Source organism: Triturus cristatus, chromosome 10, assembly GCF_964204655.1.
Source record: "Triturus cristatus chromosome 10, aTriCri1.1, whole genome shotgun sequence".
Lineage (NCBI taxonomy): Eukaryota > Metazoa > Chordata > Amphibia > Caudata > Salamandridae > Triturus > Triturus cristatus.
Genome location: NC_140593.1, coordinates 403001937 through 403019690, shown reverse-complemented (window position 1 = coordinate 403019690; position 17754 = coordinate 403001937).

The window sequence follows — 17754 nt, the reverse complement described above, 5'->3', positions numbered from 1 at the left end:
ACCACCAATACCATCATCACCAATGCCTCCATCAATACCACCACCACCATCAACACCACCAATACCACCACCAATGCCACTACCACTACCACCACCAATACCACTACCACCACCAATACCACCACCAATGCCACCACGACCAATGCCACCACCATCAATACTACCCCCACCAATACCACCACCACCACCAATACCACCACCAATACCAATACCACCAACACCACCACCAACACCACCAATACCACCACCAATACCACTACCACCACCAATACCACCACCACCAAAGCCACCACCAGCAATACCAATACCACCACAAATACCACCACCACCACAATACCACAACCTCCACCAACACAATACCACCACCACCAATACCACCACCACCACCAATACCACCACCCCCACCAATACCACCACTACCAGTACCACCACCAATATCACCATCACCAATTAGGGGTGGGTGGAGTTTGTGTAGTCGCACTACGCAATGCTCCGCGAAACGGTAAAAAATCTCCGCGAGCACAGATAGTTTCGCGAACACCCAGAATTGCTTGTTCCGCCCGTTAGCGATGCTTTTTTCCTGTTCGCGAATGATGTTTGCGTGCTCGAGGGGAAATATCTCGCGAACACGCATTTTGAAAGCGCGAACAAGCAAAAAGTTCTGCGAAGCTGCGGATCGCGGAATTTGTGCCAATTCCGCGTTCTCCGCAGAACGCGAAATGACCCAAATTCCGCAAATTCCGTGAGCGGAACAGAATTTACTGCCCAGGCCTAACTCCAATACCACTCCACCACAAATACCACCACCAATACCACCACCACCAATACCATCACCACCAATACCATCACCACCAATACCAAAACCACTACCAATACCACCAACACCACCAATGCCGCCACCACCACCACCAATACCACCACCAATACTAATACCACCACCAATAACACCACCACCAATAATACCCCCACCATCAATACCACTACCAATACCACCACCACCAGTACCAATACCTCCACCAAAAGGACAAATACCAATACCACCACCACCAATACCACCACCAATACCATCACCACCAGTACCAATACCACCACCAAAACCTCCACAACCAATACCAGCACCACAACCAATACCACCACTACCACCAATACCAGTACCACCATCACCAATACCAATGCCACCACCACCAATAACACCACCACCAATACCAGCAACACCAATACCACCACCAATACCACCGATGCAAATAACAGCACCTCAGCGCCTATCACTCACTAGTAATAGCAGGAGCACTGTACGAATTTCAGTTGTGTTTTATATATGGATAATATAACAGAAAGGTTGTAGAGTAATCAAAATATGCTTGGGTGGCACTCTGCTGGAATTACAGAAAATAAGTTTACATAAGCCACACACTATATTACACAAGTCACTCTCTTTTGAGAGACCCCTCCCACACTTTTTGCATCCCACTTAAAACCCTGAATGCCACCCGCCAACTTGGCCAAACAGAAATACCAAAACTGTATGGTATTAGTACCCAGACTTCAAGGTGCCATGGGGTCACATATTGTAAAAAACACTAGATAAATGCTAATAACATATCATAAAGTGACATAACAAAGTGATAAACAGAGGTGAAACATTTTGCTTAAAGAACAGGGAGACAGACATTCATCGGTAAAAAAAAGAATGTCCCAGGCCCTCATCCCCAACTTACACACACTTTTTATTTATTTCTGAGGCGAAATGGTGCAGTATAAGTCTGCTTAAACTCACCGACTTGTCCTGTGTTAAACCAAACCCCTTGGAATGTCCTGCTGCCAATGCTGGGTTGGAGTTACAACATTTTCATGGGCTGCTTTAAGGCTGTTCCAGGACAGACCCGCGCAGCTCTAAAGATGAATCAGTTGATCATTTAATGTTTTTCTTTTTTTGCACACTGGTTCTTATAGTGTTATTTTCCCATGATAAATGTAGGAGTCTAGGTATCAATTCCAACCCCCCCTCCCAAAAAAAAAATACCATAGACAACGGCTGGAAGGACATTCAGGTTTGACATGGGAAAACCTGAAAGCTCCTGCCCTAGTGGGTGCTATTGAAGCTACCTGGGAATTTTTATTTTCCCCGCCAGGGGATTTAGGCATTTCGTAGTTTTTAGGGTTTAAGCAGCATTGTTCCTTCATTTCACTGTGCAGGCTAGCGGCAGCCTCCAGACTCACCCAGTCTCCAGAGGGTGCTGTGACTAGTTACCAAAATGCTGTCAAGAATAAGGCCTCCGCTACAGAAATGGCAGGATGGTGGTCGATAACACTTTGTTTTTATTTAGTCTTCAAAGGGAAAATAATTCCGGGTTAAATTTATTGGACCAGGGCACCGTAACAACCAAGATACAAACTAATTTTCCCCAGTAAGTACGAACACAATAAACTATTTTTAGCAACAAAATCCAAGAGAAGCAATCCTAAAACTAATGCCAACTAGCGGCGAGCTCATGGAATTTTTAGGTAGAGCCTTGCGGCAGCGCGCATGCACTGCTCACTCTGCGAAACTGCTGTAGTAGAGTATGGGAGAGAAGCCGCGCCCACTCTCCTCCCATATTTTTCATTGGCTTGTGTCATTGTCTTTCGTAAATGCTGCTTTCAGATTCATTAATAGGCTTGTTAGTCCCTCCTTAGTACGGCCCCGTCTTCAATTGTACCCTCCCATTGAGACTGGCCTTTTTTCTTCAGTTATTACATGGGACCTGTTATTTAGTCTGTAAGCACTATTTACTTTATTACGTTTCTCTTACTGCAGGCCAGACATGCGCTGTTTATTAACAACAACACCACCACCACCACCAATACCTTCACTACCACCCCATCATCAATACCACCACCAATACCACCATTATCAATACCACCACCTCCACCAATAACACCACCACCAATACCATCATCACCAATGCCTCCATCAATACCACCACCACCATCAACACCACCAATACCACCACCAATGCCACTACCACTACCACCACCAATACCACTACCACCACCAATACCACCACCAATGCCACCACGACCAATGCCACCACCATCAATACTACCCCCACCAATACCACCACCACCACCAATACCACCACCAATACCAATACCACCAACACCACCACCAACACCACCAATACCACCACCAATACCACTACCACCACCAATACCACCACCACCAAAGCCACCACCAGCAATACCAATACCACCACAAATACCACCACCACCACAATACCACAACCTCCACCAACACAATACCACCACCACCAATACCACCACCACCACCAATACCACCACCCCCACCAATACCACCACTACCAGTACCACCACCAATATCACCATCACCAATTAGGGGTGGGTGGAGTTTGCGTAGTCGCACTACGCAATGCTCCGCGAAACGGTAAAAAATCTCCGCGAGCACAGATAGTTTCGCGAACACCCAGAATTGCTTGTTCCGCCCGTTAGCGATGCTTTTTTCCTGTTCGCGAATGATGTTTGCGTGCTCGAGGGGAAATATCTCGCGAACACGCATTTTGAAAGCGCGAACAAGCAAAAAGTTCTGCGAAGCTGCGGATCGCGGAATTTGTGCCAATTCCGCGTTCTCCGCAGAACGCGAAATGACCCAAATTCCGCAAATTCCGTGAGCGGAACAGAATTTACTGCCCAGGCCTAACTCCAATACCACTCCACCACAAATACCACCACCAATACCACCACCACCAATACCATCACCACCAATACCATCACCACCAATACCAAAACCACTACCAATACCACCAACACCACCAATGCCGCCACCACCACCACCAATACCACCACCAATACTAATACCACCACCAATAACACCACCACCAATAATACCCCCACCATCAATACCACTACCAATACCACCACCACCAGTACCAATACCTCCACCAAAAGGACAAATACCAATACCACCACCACCAATACCACCACCAATACCATCACCACCAGTACCAATACCACCACCAAAACCTCCACAACCAATACCAGCACCACAACCAATACCACCACTACCACCAATACCAGTACCACCATCACCAATACCAATGCCACCACCACCAATAACACCACCACCAATACCAGCAACACCAATACCACCACCAATACCACCGATGCAAATAACAGCACCTCAGCGCCTATCACTCACTAGTAATAGCAGGAGCACTGTACGAATTTCAGTTGTGTTTTATATATGGATAATATAACAGAAAGGTTGTAGAGTAATCAAAATATGCTTGGGTGGCACTCTGCTGGAATTACAGAAAATAAGTTTACATAAGCCACACACTATATTACACAAGTCACTCCCTTTTGAGAGACCCCTCCCACACTTTTTGCATCCCACTTAAAACCCTGAATGCCACCCGCCAACTTGGCCAAACAGAAATACCAAAACTGTATGGTATTAGTACCCAGACTTCAAGGTGCCATGGGGTCACATATTGTAAAAAACACTAGATAAATGCTAATAACATATCATAAAGTGACATAACAAAGTGATAAACAGAGGTGAAACATTTTGCTTAAAGAAAAGGGAGACAGACCTTAATCGGAAAAAAAAAGAAATGTCCCATGCCCTCATCCCCAACTTACACACACACGCTTTCTTTTTATTTCTGAGGAGAAATGGTGCAGTATAACTCTGCTTAAACTCACAGACTTGTCCTGTGTTAAACCAAACCCCTTAGAATGTTCTGGTGCCAATGCTGGGTTGGAGTTAGAACATTTTCATGGGCTGCTTTAAGGCTGTTCCAGGACAGACCCGCCCAGCTCTAAAGATGAGTCAGTTGATCATTTAATGTTTTTCCTTTTTTGCACGCTGGTTCTTATAGTGTTATTTTCCCATGATAAATGTAGGAGTCTAGGTATCAATTCCAACCCCCCCCAGAGACCACAGCTGGATAGGACACTCATGTTTGACAAGGGAGAACCTGAAAGCTCCAGCCCTAGTGGGTGCTATTGAAGCCACCTGGGAATGTTTGTTTTCATCGCCAGGTTGTTTGGGCATTTGGTAATTTTTAGGGTTAAAGCAGTATTGCTCGTCCATTTCACTGTGCAGGCTAGAAGCAGCCTCCAGACTCACCCGGTCTCCAGAGGGTGCTGTGGCTCGTTAGAAAAATGCTGCCAAGAATAATGCCACCACTACAGAAATGGCAAGATGGTGGTCGATAAAAATTCATTTTTATTCAGTCTTCAAAGGGAAAATAAGCCTGGGTTAAATTTATTGGACCAGCCCACTGTCGCAACTAAATTACAAACTGATTTGCCCCAGCAAGTACAAACACAATAAACAATTTTTAGCAACAACATCCAAGAGAAGCAATCCTAAAGCGAATGCCAACTAGCAAAAAATTCTTGTAATTTTTAGGTCGAGCCTAGCGGCAGCGCACTTGCGCTGCTTGCTCTGCCACCACCAGCAATACCACCAATACCACCAACACCACCACCAATACTGCCAACACGGCCACCAATACCACCACCAATACCACCACCACCAATACCACCGACACCAATACCACTGACACCAATACCAGCACCCCCAATACCCCCACCACCAATACCACCACCACCAATACCACCACCAATACCACTGTTGCTGGCATTCTGCACATACACAGAACTATGCGCAGGAAAACAGGACCTTGGTGTATAAGGGCGGAACCTTCCTACCACCTTAGTACCCAAAATCCCAAAACCGACTAGCTATAGTGTCTGATTCGTTCTCCTACATAATGCTAAAGCTACAAATGATTAGACAACCCAGGACACAACACTCTTGACTCTCAGAAATCGCAGTAGCAAGACACACCCTTTCTCTCACTCACTCGTACTTGTCCACAATAAGAATTTACAGAGTCACTGCTATAGTTCAAAATGTTTATTTTAACTATCGTGCTCTATAATGCAGTATACGAGCAACTACCAGCAGCATAACCAATAAACCTAAAACAGTTAGCATTGTTGCAATTCCATAGATTATAAAGGGGGATGTCATTGTATACAGACAGTGGATAAAGGACTATTAGGCCTAACCACCCTCCCCTTGGTAAGGAGAGGTTTTATTATATAAAGGAAGATCTCTGGGTTCTGTCAGCAGACCCTATACCTTAGTGCCTAGATGGTAGTTTTACATCATAGGAACAGCATAGCTCTTCTCCCTGGAAAGGTCTCTCTCCAAGTGTGTTTTAGAACAACATGCATCCCCATAATATCAAAGCAAGAGTTTCCAGCAGCGCAGCTGTGTTAGCATGTTTTGTCTAGGTGCTAGGGACTGACCAGAACAGAATAACAAGGGCATTGTTTATCGACCTTGCCCATCGTGTTCAGACTAAACTCCATGAACAGGCAGAGAACGCAGAAAGCAGACAGTTCTCATTTGAAAGGCACAAACAGAGTCTTGCAAAAGAAAGTCTTGTAGTAACGTGTGCAAAAGCAACATCATGGCAGCAAAGCTCATGCTAACTTAGCAATGTCAACAATGACCCTATCGGCCATATAACGCCACCACCACCGATACCACCACCACCATCAATACCACACCCAATACCAATACCACCACCAATACCAATACCACCACCACCAGTACCAATACCACCACCACCAATTCCACCACCACCAATACCACCACCACCAATACCACCACCAATACCACCACCACCAATACCACCACCACCAATACCACCACCGCCACCAATACCACCACTACAAGTACCACCACCAATACCAGTACCACCACCAATACCACCACCAATACCAACACCACCAATACCAGTACCACCACCAATACCACCAATGCCACCATCACCACCAATACCAGCAACACCAATTCCACCACCACCAATACCACCACCACCAATGCCAATACCACCACCTCAGCGCCTCTCGCTCACTAGTAATAGCAGGGGCAGTGTGCGAGGCCGGAGCTGCAGCCGAGACCATTCCTCCATGCTGGCCATTAAGCACCACCTGCCAACAACAGGAGGTGAAGCCAGTGCCTTACTACAGATAGAGGATTTTTTATTAGGCCAATGACATTATGCAATGCCACACTGCACACTCAAATCACAGAGAGGTCTGAAAATTGCTCCCCCCTCAGGCTCTTCCTCCTGAGCCGCAACAGTGTAATCACAGAGCGAAAGGTGTTGGAGCGTTTTCTTGGTGTTTATAGCTCGGATCATATGTAACTCTCACTTCAAACTTTGTGTCTGTGTAATTTACAACACTTGCACATCTTCTTGACTGCACTATTTATCACTACTGTGAAGACGTCGCAGGCTGGTCTCTTCCCCTGATATTTACAATCTAACAAGAGATCGAGAGGAACCTTTATTGCAATGCAATAGGTCTTGCATTTGCGAGAGTTTAAGCTAGTAGTATTGTAAATCACAATACCTTTTATTTATGTTTTAAAACCCAAAACATGAATAAAAGGTATTGTGATTTACAAAGCCAAAAGCTCAAACTTGTGTGAATGGGAGACCTATTGCATTGCAAATGCTTGTTTAAAAGGTTGATATAAACAGCAAGTGTTTTTAATCCAATTCCAACATGGCCACTATCATAGCCACCTGGTTGTGGCAAATGATTGCAGCTATAGGCGACTCCCGTGCAAAGATGGCCTGTGGCTCGTCTGCAAAAATATGCAGATGCACAAGAAACAAGGCGAGATAGCTACATAGAGAGCGCTTCCGAAGCAGATCAGGACAGAGTCAGCACCAACAGTCTGAGTAACTCGCTGAGAATAGGTACACGACATAAAGAAAGGATGAAGGACCTCGGCCATGGTCAGGCGATTGAGTTGTCCATTTTAGTAATGGTAAATATGTGTTGAATCCAAAGTGCAGACTTGCGCTATGAGGCAAAAGCAAAGTGTTTTAGTGATTTAATTTATATATTTTTTTCAGCTTGTAAAATTTTAATTTAAAGAACGCATTTCAAGAATAAAATAAACTTTTTAGTGCACACACTGTCTCTATCATGGAACTGTGTTAGGCAATACTTTGTAACTGGATTCTGCCACAACTGTGGTTGCAAAATACAAACACACTACAGCATTCTCGTTCTATGGACTATACCGCCCTCCTGTCCCTTAAGTCTTACATCCTACCCCAGCCCTGCCCTCATATGTGAACTACCCTTGCATATGTAGCGCTCTGCAAAGACCCACTATACTGCATGCAGTAAATTCACACCAGACTCCGCTCTGTAGTTACGTGCGTGGATCACAAGCAATCCGTGCAACTTAATATATTCCCTCTGGTCTGTGCCCGGCCCCTTGGGTGCATGCAGATGCAATGTATAGTAGTGGCCGAGTGGCTCACTACATCCCTCATAATCTTTAAGGCAAAAATCTAGATCAAACCAAAATGAGATGAAAAATAACAGACTGTTGGCCTGATGAATTCCACTGTCATGAATTTGGTGCTTCTGCCTGCCATCACAAGTGTGATCCAACCATCTGAAAAACTTCCGACTTCCGTCCATGTTTACTGTTGGCCACGGCCTATGGCAAGGATCTTTGGTGATTATTGGTGTTGCCGATGGTTCAGCCCTAGTGATCAAACAGAAATAACACCCCGTATTACCTCTTCCACTACCCGATCCATTCCCAGGAACCAAATTTTAGTGAGTAAGCATGCTTTGGTTTTAGCCAAACCCTGGTATCCTTGATGGGCCAGTTCTATAGTGCGCCTTCACAGACTCTGCGGCACTAGAATTTGTTTCCCCCTTAGCAGGTGCCACTCAGAACTCTCACTTAGTTTATCACAGCTGCATCACATACCAGTTCTAACTTCTTTATCCTCATACTCAGAAGACAGACGTCCTCAACCCTAGACCATACAGAACACCGTTGCCAGACTCATCCTGGGCATCCCACGACATGAGCACATCACCCAACACCTGCGAGACCTCCACTAGCTCCCCGTCGAGAGGAGACTAACCTTCAAGCTACTCACCCACGCCTACAAATCTCTCCACAACACTGGACCCAAATACCTCAACGAAAGAGTCTCCTTACACGTACCCAAAAGACAACTCCGCTCCGCCGACCTCACCCTAGCAGAATCCCCACTCATCCGCAGAACCAGAGCTAGAGGAAGAGCCTTCTTCTATGTCGCAGCCAAGGCCTGGAACAAGCTCCAGGTCAACATCAGACGGTCCCCTACTCTGCACATCTTCAGGAAGAGCCTCATGACCTGGCTTTTTAGCTAACTCGGAGCTGCACCCCCCGCCACCAGCGCCTTGAGACCCTCACAGGTGAGTAGCGCACTTCACAATCCCCTGATTGATTGATTGATTGATTGATTGATTGATTGATTGATCAATGAGGCTGCTTACTCCTGCAAGAAATTCTTTACAAGTGCGCCTTCAGGTCCTCATTCGCCTTTATAATTCAGGTATCCACTTTGGTAGCTTCCACGAGCTCCTCTATGGACAGCACTCAGGGACATGCTGTCTCAGTGATGAGAAGTATAAATTCTTCGACCCCTCCATCAGTTTCTCTCTGTGTCCTTGGATCAGCTGGTAGGGGGTGGTGTGACAGGTAATCTGCTGCAAATTTCACTCCAGATCGATATAAGATGTCAAAATTGTACTGTTGATGCTGCACCACCATCTCTCAATCCTTTGTGACTCGTTCCTTGCCATCCCACTGAATAATGGCACCAGGGGTTTGTGATCCTCGATGACATAAAATTGATGTCAACAAAGGTAAATGTGAAAGTGCCGACATGCCCACTGGATAGCAAGTGTTTCCCTCTCAATTTGGGTATAGCTGTTTTCTACAGCTGATAGTGCCCGACTGGCATAAATGTTAGGTACCCAATCCTCGGAGGTATTTCGCTGTAACATCAGTGCTCCGAGCCCTACAGGGCTGGCATCTGCAATCAGCTCTGTCTCACCTCCTGGTCTGAAGTAGGCCATTGTTTCTCCCTGTAGCAGTGTTGTTTTCACGTCTCTGAATGCCTGCAAAGCTGCACTCGTCCACTTCCACGGCATATCCTTCTTGGTTAACGACTTCAAAGGTTCTGCTATGGTTGCCAGTTGGGGGTGAACCTCCTGCCGCAATTAACCATACCCAGGAAATAACGCATCTCCGTGGGGTTCTGGGGAATTGCTGCTGCCTTGATGGCTTCTACTTTCACAGGGTCCATTTGAAGCCCTTCTTTCGAGAATCTATAGCCAAAGAATTCTACTTCATTCGTGTAGAATGAGCATTCACTCTTGTTGAATGTTAGTCCTTGTTTGATGAATCGCTACAAGGTGGTTCAGCCCCAGTGATCAAACAGAAATAACACCCCGTATTACCTCTTCCACTATCCGATCCATTCCCAGGAACCAAATTTTAGTGAGTAAGCATGCTTTGGTTTTAGCCAAACCCTGGTACCCTTGATGGGCCAGTTCTATAGTGCGCCTTCACAGACTCTGCGGCACTAGAATTTGTTTCCCCCTTAGCAGGTGCCACTCAGAACTCTCACTTAGTTTATCACAGCCGCATCACATACCAGTTCTAACTTCTTTATCCTCATACTCAGAAGACAGAAGTCCTCAACCCTGGACACACCCCCTCAGCCTGCAACAACACTTGGTGGCCCACCGCCCTCTGCAACCCCCCCACCCACAAGGACCACGCCCGGAACCTCGGTATCATACTCAACTCCTCCCTTACCATGTTCTGCCAGATCAACGCCGTCACCTCCACCTGCTTCCACACCCTCCGCATCCTTCGCAAGACTATCAAGTGGATCGCCCCCAAAGCCAGAAAAACCGTCACCCAGGCACTCATAACTAGCAGACTGGACTACGGGAACGCCCTGTATGCTGGAGTCAACAAATCCCTGCTACGCAAACTCTAGACCATCCAGAACACCGTTGCCAGACTCATCCTGGGCATCCCACGACATGAGCACATCACCCAACACCTGCGAGACCTCCACTAGCTCCCCGTCGAGAGGAGACTAACCTTCAAGCTACTCACCCATGCCTACAAATCTCTCCACAACACTGGACCCAAATACCTCAACGAAAGAGTCTCCTTACACGTACCCAAAAGACAACTCCGCTCCGCCGACCTCACCCTAGCAGAAACCCCACTCATCCGCAGAACCAGAACTAGAGGAAGAGCCTTCTTCTATGTCGCAGCCAAGGCCTGGAACAAGCTCCAGGTCAACATCAGACTCTCCCCTACTCTGCACATCTTCAGGAAGAGCCTCATGACCTGGCTTTTTAGCTAACTCGGAGCTGCACCCCCCGCCACCAGCGCCTTGAGACCCTCACAGGTGAGTAGCGCACTTCACAATCCCCTGATTGATTGATTGATTGATTGATTGATCAATGAGGCTGCTTACTCCTGCAAGAAATTCTTTACACGTGCGCCTTCAGGTCCTCATTCGCCTTTATAATTCAGGTATCCACTTTGGTAGCTTCCACGAGCTCCTCTATGGACAGCACTCAGGGACATGCTGTCTCAGTGATGAGAAGTATAAATTCTTCGACCCCTCCATCAGTTTCTCTCTGTGTCCTTGGATCAGCTGGTAGGGGGTGGTGTGACAGGTAATCTGCTGCAAATTTCACTCCAGATCGATATAAGATGTCAAAATTGTACTGTTGATGCTGCACCACCATCTCTCAATCCTTTGTGACTCGTTCCTTGCCATCCCACTGAATAATGGCACCAGGGGTTTGTGATCCTCGATGACATAAAATTGATGTCAACAAAGGTAAATGTGAAAGTGCCGACATGCCCACTGGATAGCAAGTGTTTCCCTCTCAATTTGGGTATAGCTGTTTTCTACAGCTGATAGTGCCCGACTGGCATAAATGTTAGGTACCCAATCCTCGGAGGTATTTCGCTGTAACATCAGTGCTCCGAGCCCTACAGGGCTGGCATCTGCAATCAGCTCTGTCTCACCTCCTGGTCTGAAGTAGGCCATTGTTTCTCCCTGTAGCAGTGTTGTTTTCACGTCTCTGAATGCCTGCAAAGCTGCACTCGTCCACTTCCACGGCATATCCTTCTTGGTTAACGACTTCAAAGGTTCTGCTATGGTTGCCAGTTGGGGGTGAACCTCCCGCCGCAATTAACCATACCCAGGAAATAACGCATCTCCGTGGGGTTCTGGGGAATTGCTGCTGCCTTGATGGCTTCTACTTTCACAGGGTCCATTTGAAGCCCTTCTTTCGAGAATCTATAGCCAAAGAATTCTACTTCATTCGTGTAGAATGAGCATTCACTCTTGTTGAATGTTAGTCCTTGTTTGATGAATCGCTACAAGGTGGTTCAGCCCCAGTGATCAAACAGAAATAACACCCCGTATTACCTCTTCCACTATCCGATCCATTCCCAGGAACCAAATTTTAGTGAGTAAGCATGCTTTGGTTTTAGCCAAACCCTGGTACCCTTGATGGGCCAGTTCTATAGTGCGCCTTCACAGACTCTGCGGCACTAGAATTTGTTTCCCCCTTAGCAGGTGCCACTCAGAACTCTCACTTAGTTTATCACAGCCGCATCACATACCAGTTCTAACTTCTTTATCCTCATACTCAGAAGACAGAAGTCCTCAACCCTGGACACACCCCCTCAGCCTGCAACAACACTTGGTGGCCCACCGCCCTCTGCAACCCCCCCACCCACAAGGACCACGCCCGGAACCTCGGTATCATACTCAACTCCTCCCTTACCATGTTCTGCCAGATCAACGCCGTCACCTCCACCTGCTTCCACACCCTCCGCATCCTTCGCAAGACTATCAAGTGGATCGCCCCCAAAGCCAGAAAAACCGTCACCCAGGCACTCATAACTAGCAGACTGGACTACGGGAACGCCCTGTATGCTGGAGTCAACAAATCCCTGCTACGCAAACTCTAGACCATCCAGAACACCGTTGCCAGACTCATCCTGGGCATCCCACGACATGAGCACATCACCCAACACCTGCGAGACCTCCACTAGCTCCCCGTCGAGAGGAGACTAACCTTCAAGCTACTCACCCATGCCTACAAATCTCTCCACAACACTGGACCCAAATACCTCAACGAAAGAGTCTCCTTACACGTACCCAAAAGACAACTCCGCTCCGCCGACCTCACCCTAGCAGAAACCCCACTCATCCGCAGAACCAGAACTAGAGGAAGAGCCTTCTTCTATGTCGCAGCCAAGGCCTGGAACAAGCTCCAGGTCAACATCAGACTCTCCCCTACTCTGCACATCTTCAGGAAGAGCCTCATGACCTGGCTTTTTAGCTAACTCGGAGCTGCACCCCCCGCCACCAGCGCCTTGAGACCCTCACAGGTGAGTAGCGCACTTCACAACCCCCTGATTGATTGATTGATTGATTGATTGATTGATTGATTGATCAATGAGGCTGCTTACTCCTGCAAGAAATTCTTTACACGTGCGCCTTCAGGTCCTCATTCGCCTTTATAATTCAGGTATCCACTTTGGTAGCTTCCACGAGCTCCTCTATGGACAGCACTCAGGGACATGCTGTCTCAGTAATGAGAAGTATAAATTCTTCAACCCCTCCATCAGTTTCTCTCTGTGTCCTTGGATCAGCTGGTAGGGGGTGGTGTGACAGGTAATCTGCTGCAAATTTCACTCCAGATCGATATAAGATGTCAAAATTGTACTGTTGATGCTGCACCACCATCTCTCAATCCTTTGTGACCCGTTCCTTGCCATCCCGCTGAATAATGGCACCAGGGGTTTGTGATCCTCGATGACATAAAATTGATGTCAACAAAGGTAAATGTGAAAGTGCCGACATGCCCACTGGATAGCAAGTGTTTCCCTCTCAATTTGGGTATAGCTGTTTTCTACAGCTGATAGTGCCCGACTGGCATAAATGTTAGGTACCCAATCCTCGGAGGTATTTAGCTGTAACAGCAGTGCTCCGAGCCCTACAGGGCTGGCATCTGCAATCAGCTCTGTCTCACCTCCTGGTCTGAAGTAGGCCATTGTTTCTCCCTGTAGCAGTGTTGTTTTCACGTCTCTGAATGCCTGCAAAGCTGCACTCGTCCACTTCCACGGCATATCCTTCTTGGTTAACGACTTCAAAGGTTCTGCTATGGTTGCCAGTTGGGGGGTGAACCTCCTGCCGCAATTAACCATACCCAGGAAATAACGCATCTCCGTGGGGTTCTGGGGAATTGCTGCTGCCTTGATGGCTTCTACTTTCACAGGGTCCATTTGAAGCCCTTCTTTCGAGAATCTATAGCGAAAGAATTCTACTTCATTCGTGTAGAATGAGCATTCACTCTTGTTGAATGTTAGTCCTTGTTTGATGAATCGCTACAAGGTAGCTCCCACCCGGCATGATGCTCCTCCACTATATTCAGAAAGATCAGGACATCATCACAGACATTGATAATGCCGACCAGTCCTGATAACGCCTGCCTTATTGCATCCTGGTACAGAGGAGACTCCAAAACTTAGCCTCTGAATATCCTCAACCCCACATGGATCACAAACATGGTTATGTATCAACTGGCCTCATCAGTTGGTGGTACCCCGAGTTAAGGTCCACTTTGCAGAACCATTTGGCTCTGTTTATGTCCGCCGCTATTTCATTGACTGTCGGAGTGATATGTCTTTCCCGCTTGATGGCCTTGTTTGGTAATCGCATGTCCACACACAACCTTATTGCCCTGGCTGTTTCGGTTTTTGAGCAATTACTAGAGGTGACACCCATGGAGTGGGACCAGACCCTTTTTCATTCACTTCTGCCTTTTCAGCCTGTCCAGCTCCGCTTCTACTAGCGAGGTGAAGGTGGAAAGGCACATGCTGATGTTGCAAGGCCACCGGCTTGACAGTTCTGTCAGTGTGTAACTTCACTTTAACGTCCCTTAGGCATCCTAGCCGTTCAAACCGTTCCGGAAATTCAGCTATGATGCCTTCTGCATGTGACAGGGGTACTTGCTTTGCGAATAATACCAACCCCAAGTCCTCTGCTATATGACAACCCAGCAAGTTTCTTTGCACTCTCCTGTATGACGGGAAATTTTGTTTGCGATGTCCGTTTTCCATGACTTACTTCCACTTATATAACTCATTGCAGAGGTATGGGAGTGGCGCCCCCTTAGTTAGTAGTTGCTGATATTGCTCTGCTTCAAGAATGTTCACTGATGCCCCTGAATCAATGATAGCTGTTATTGATGTACTGCCAAAGTTAACCCTACACATCGGTGGTGGTCTCTTCTTTTGGTTTTTGCGCCCTGTGAAGGAAACTGTAAATACTTCTCCCTCATCATCCTTTTCATCTTCAACGATTTGCATTTGTTGGCACCACTTGCGCCTCAATCTGTCCTTCCTCCTCTTCAGATACAAGCTTGACTTTTACGAACTTCTTGTTCTCCCGTTACTCGACTGTCTTGATGCCCCATGGCATGTTTTTACAAAATGATCTGGTTTCCCACACTTCAGGCATGTTCTCCTTATTGCCGGACAACCTCTCAAGGGATGACTGGGGAGTCCACAGCTCACGCATGACTTCTCACTTGGGGGAGTCTGGACCCCTCCCCCTTCTCTGCTAGACCATTTTTGGATGATGTCAACATGTTCCTCCTTGACCTTCAACTGGACAGAGGGTGATGACGCAACTGCTGTTCAAGCCAGAGCCAATACCATCTCTCCAGCCCTAGCATCTGCCAGTTACTGAGATCTACCCAATATAAGAATCTCATCGAGTAATATACCTGGTTGATCTAGGGTCAATTTTCTTAAATTGGCGGATCGGTAATCTTTAATTAGTTGCGCCCTTATCGCCTTATGCTTGTCAATTCCTGTGCACGTGCTGGGTCATATGCACAGGCATGCAAAGAACATGTCCACCATCTCACCTTCTTGTTGGCAGGTCTGTCTCAGTTTAAAATCTTCATATTATGGATTTAACTACAGATCAAAATACCTGTTCAGCGTAGTCACCACTATGTCAAAATCATCATCTGCACCAGCATTGGGTAATCCAGAAATAGTTCATACAGCTCATCCCCTCCCATACAGCACCGTCTGTTTCACGCAAAGCACAAAAGTAATTTTCTAGCCGCCCTATCCACTTCCTCCATCTTGGCACCGCTGTGGCAGGGCCAGCCAATTGACTTGAAGGGTGGCAATGCCGCCAGCAGCGATGAGTGTGCATGGCGCTCATTGGTGGGGGGGCCATGTTCCTCACAGGCCTGCACTGACATTATGCAAAGAATTCTCCTTGTTTTTGACTACTAGTGCGTCCTACTCCTCCTGCTCTCTGCCTCTCTGCCTTTTCCCCAGGCAAAATTGTTCAATTATGCTTTTTCCCACAGTCACAATGTAGTTGCGTTCTACTGCACCTTTGTCTACTTTTCTTTTTCCTTTATGTTAACAAATATATATATTGTTTTTGATATCCTGTTGGTGTAGTAATCCAAGCTTCAAAATGCCCCTGTCTTCTCCTTAGTCTCTCCTCCCTGGGTGCCTGTACTTTCACTCTGATCTGGAGCGGGCCTCTGCTCTGACTGCCACGTGGTACTGCTCTGGCTCTCATTTCCTCACAAGGCCGCACGCAGCCTCTCCCTGCTCACCTCTCTGCTCTGCTGGAACTCAGGCCGTGGCACGCCCAATTGCCTCTCTGCGATGCCGCCAGGTTGCTGCTACCACATGCAGCCACCCTCTCCAAGCGGCCGGCTTGCCGTCCCCTGCCTCTCTGATCAGGGAGTCGCAACCACTGCGTCTTCCTCAGCTGCTCTAATCAAGGGCTCTCAGCTTCTTTCCTCAGCGGTGCTAGATGTCACTGCGGCTGGGCTGCTCCTTCTCTTGGGGACTGTACTGCCGCACTACAAACCGCAGGCAGCCCAGCTCCACAGTGCTCGAGCCGCGCGGTAAGTCCACCCTTGTCACCAGTGTTGTGTACGCTACCCTCTCATGTGTAGTCCTCTACAAAGGCCCACTATACAGCATGCAAAAAATTCACACCAGACACAGCTCTGTAGTTACGTGCAGGAATCACAAGCGATCCACACACCTTTATTTATTCCCTCTGGTCCGTGCCCTGCTCCTCGGGTGCATGCAGATACAATGTATATCAGTGGCCAAGTGGCTCACTACACGCCCCATGCCTCACCGACTCAAGCTCATGATAGAGAATAAACTACACAATAAACATAAAACTCCCTACCTAAACCCTCCCTACCTGGTGAAGCGTTGTCCGCAGCACCACATAAAGCACAGGCAGCCTCAAGCGGGCTTCACAGCGAGGGGGCGGCATTTCGAGACCCTCACCACAGCAACCTGGGCAGACGATAAGCACGCCTCAATTGTGTGCAGTTAGCTAAACAAACAAGGAGTGAAGTGGATGCCGGGGGAACTAGGTAGTGCTTGCTTCCTCCAGAGCACAGTAAAGAAATAAAAGGCAGCTCAGAGGATCTCCACCAGTTAATAACAGTGCACTGAGCCCATGGCACTCGGGCTGTGCTGTAACTTTAAAGCAATAACGTTGCCTTTTTAGGCTTCATTTTGTTTTCCTGGTTGCTTGATACCTTAAAAGAAGTTCCACCAAAGCACATGAACACAGTACTTTGCCGATGGGAAATTGATAAGAGAAGCACACACAGAAGAACAGGAAATAGAACCCTACAACCAATAGAAAAGAGAAAAATAAAGGGACAAGGACCAATAAGAAGCGAAGGCAGGCTGTAAATCCCTTTTAAGATACATCGAATACAATATATTTCACAAGC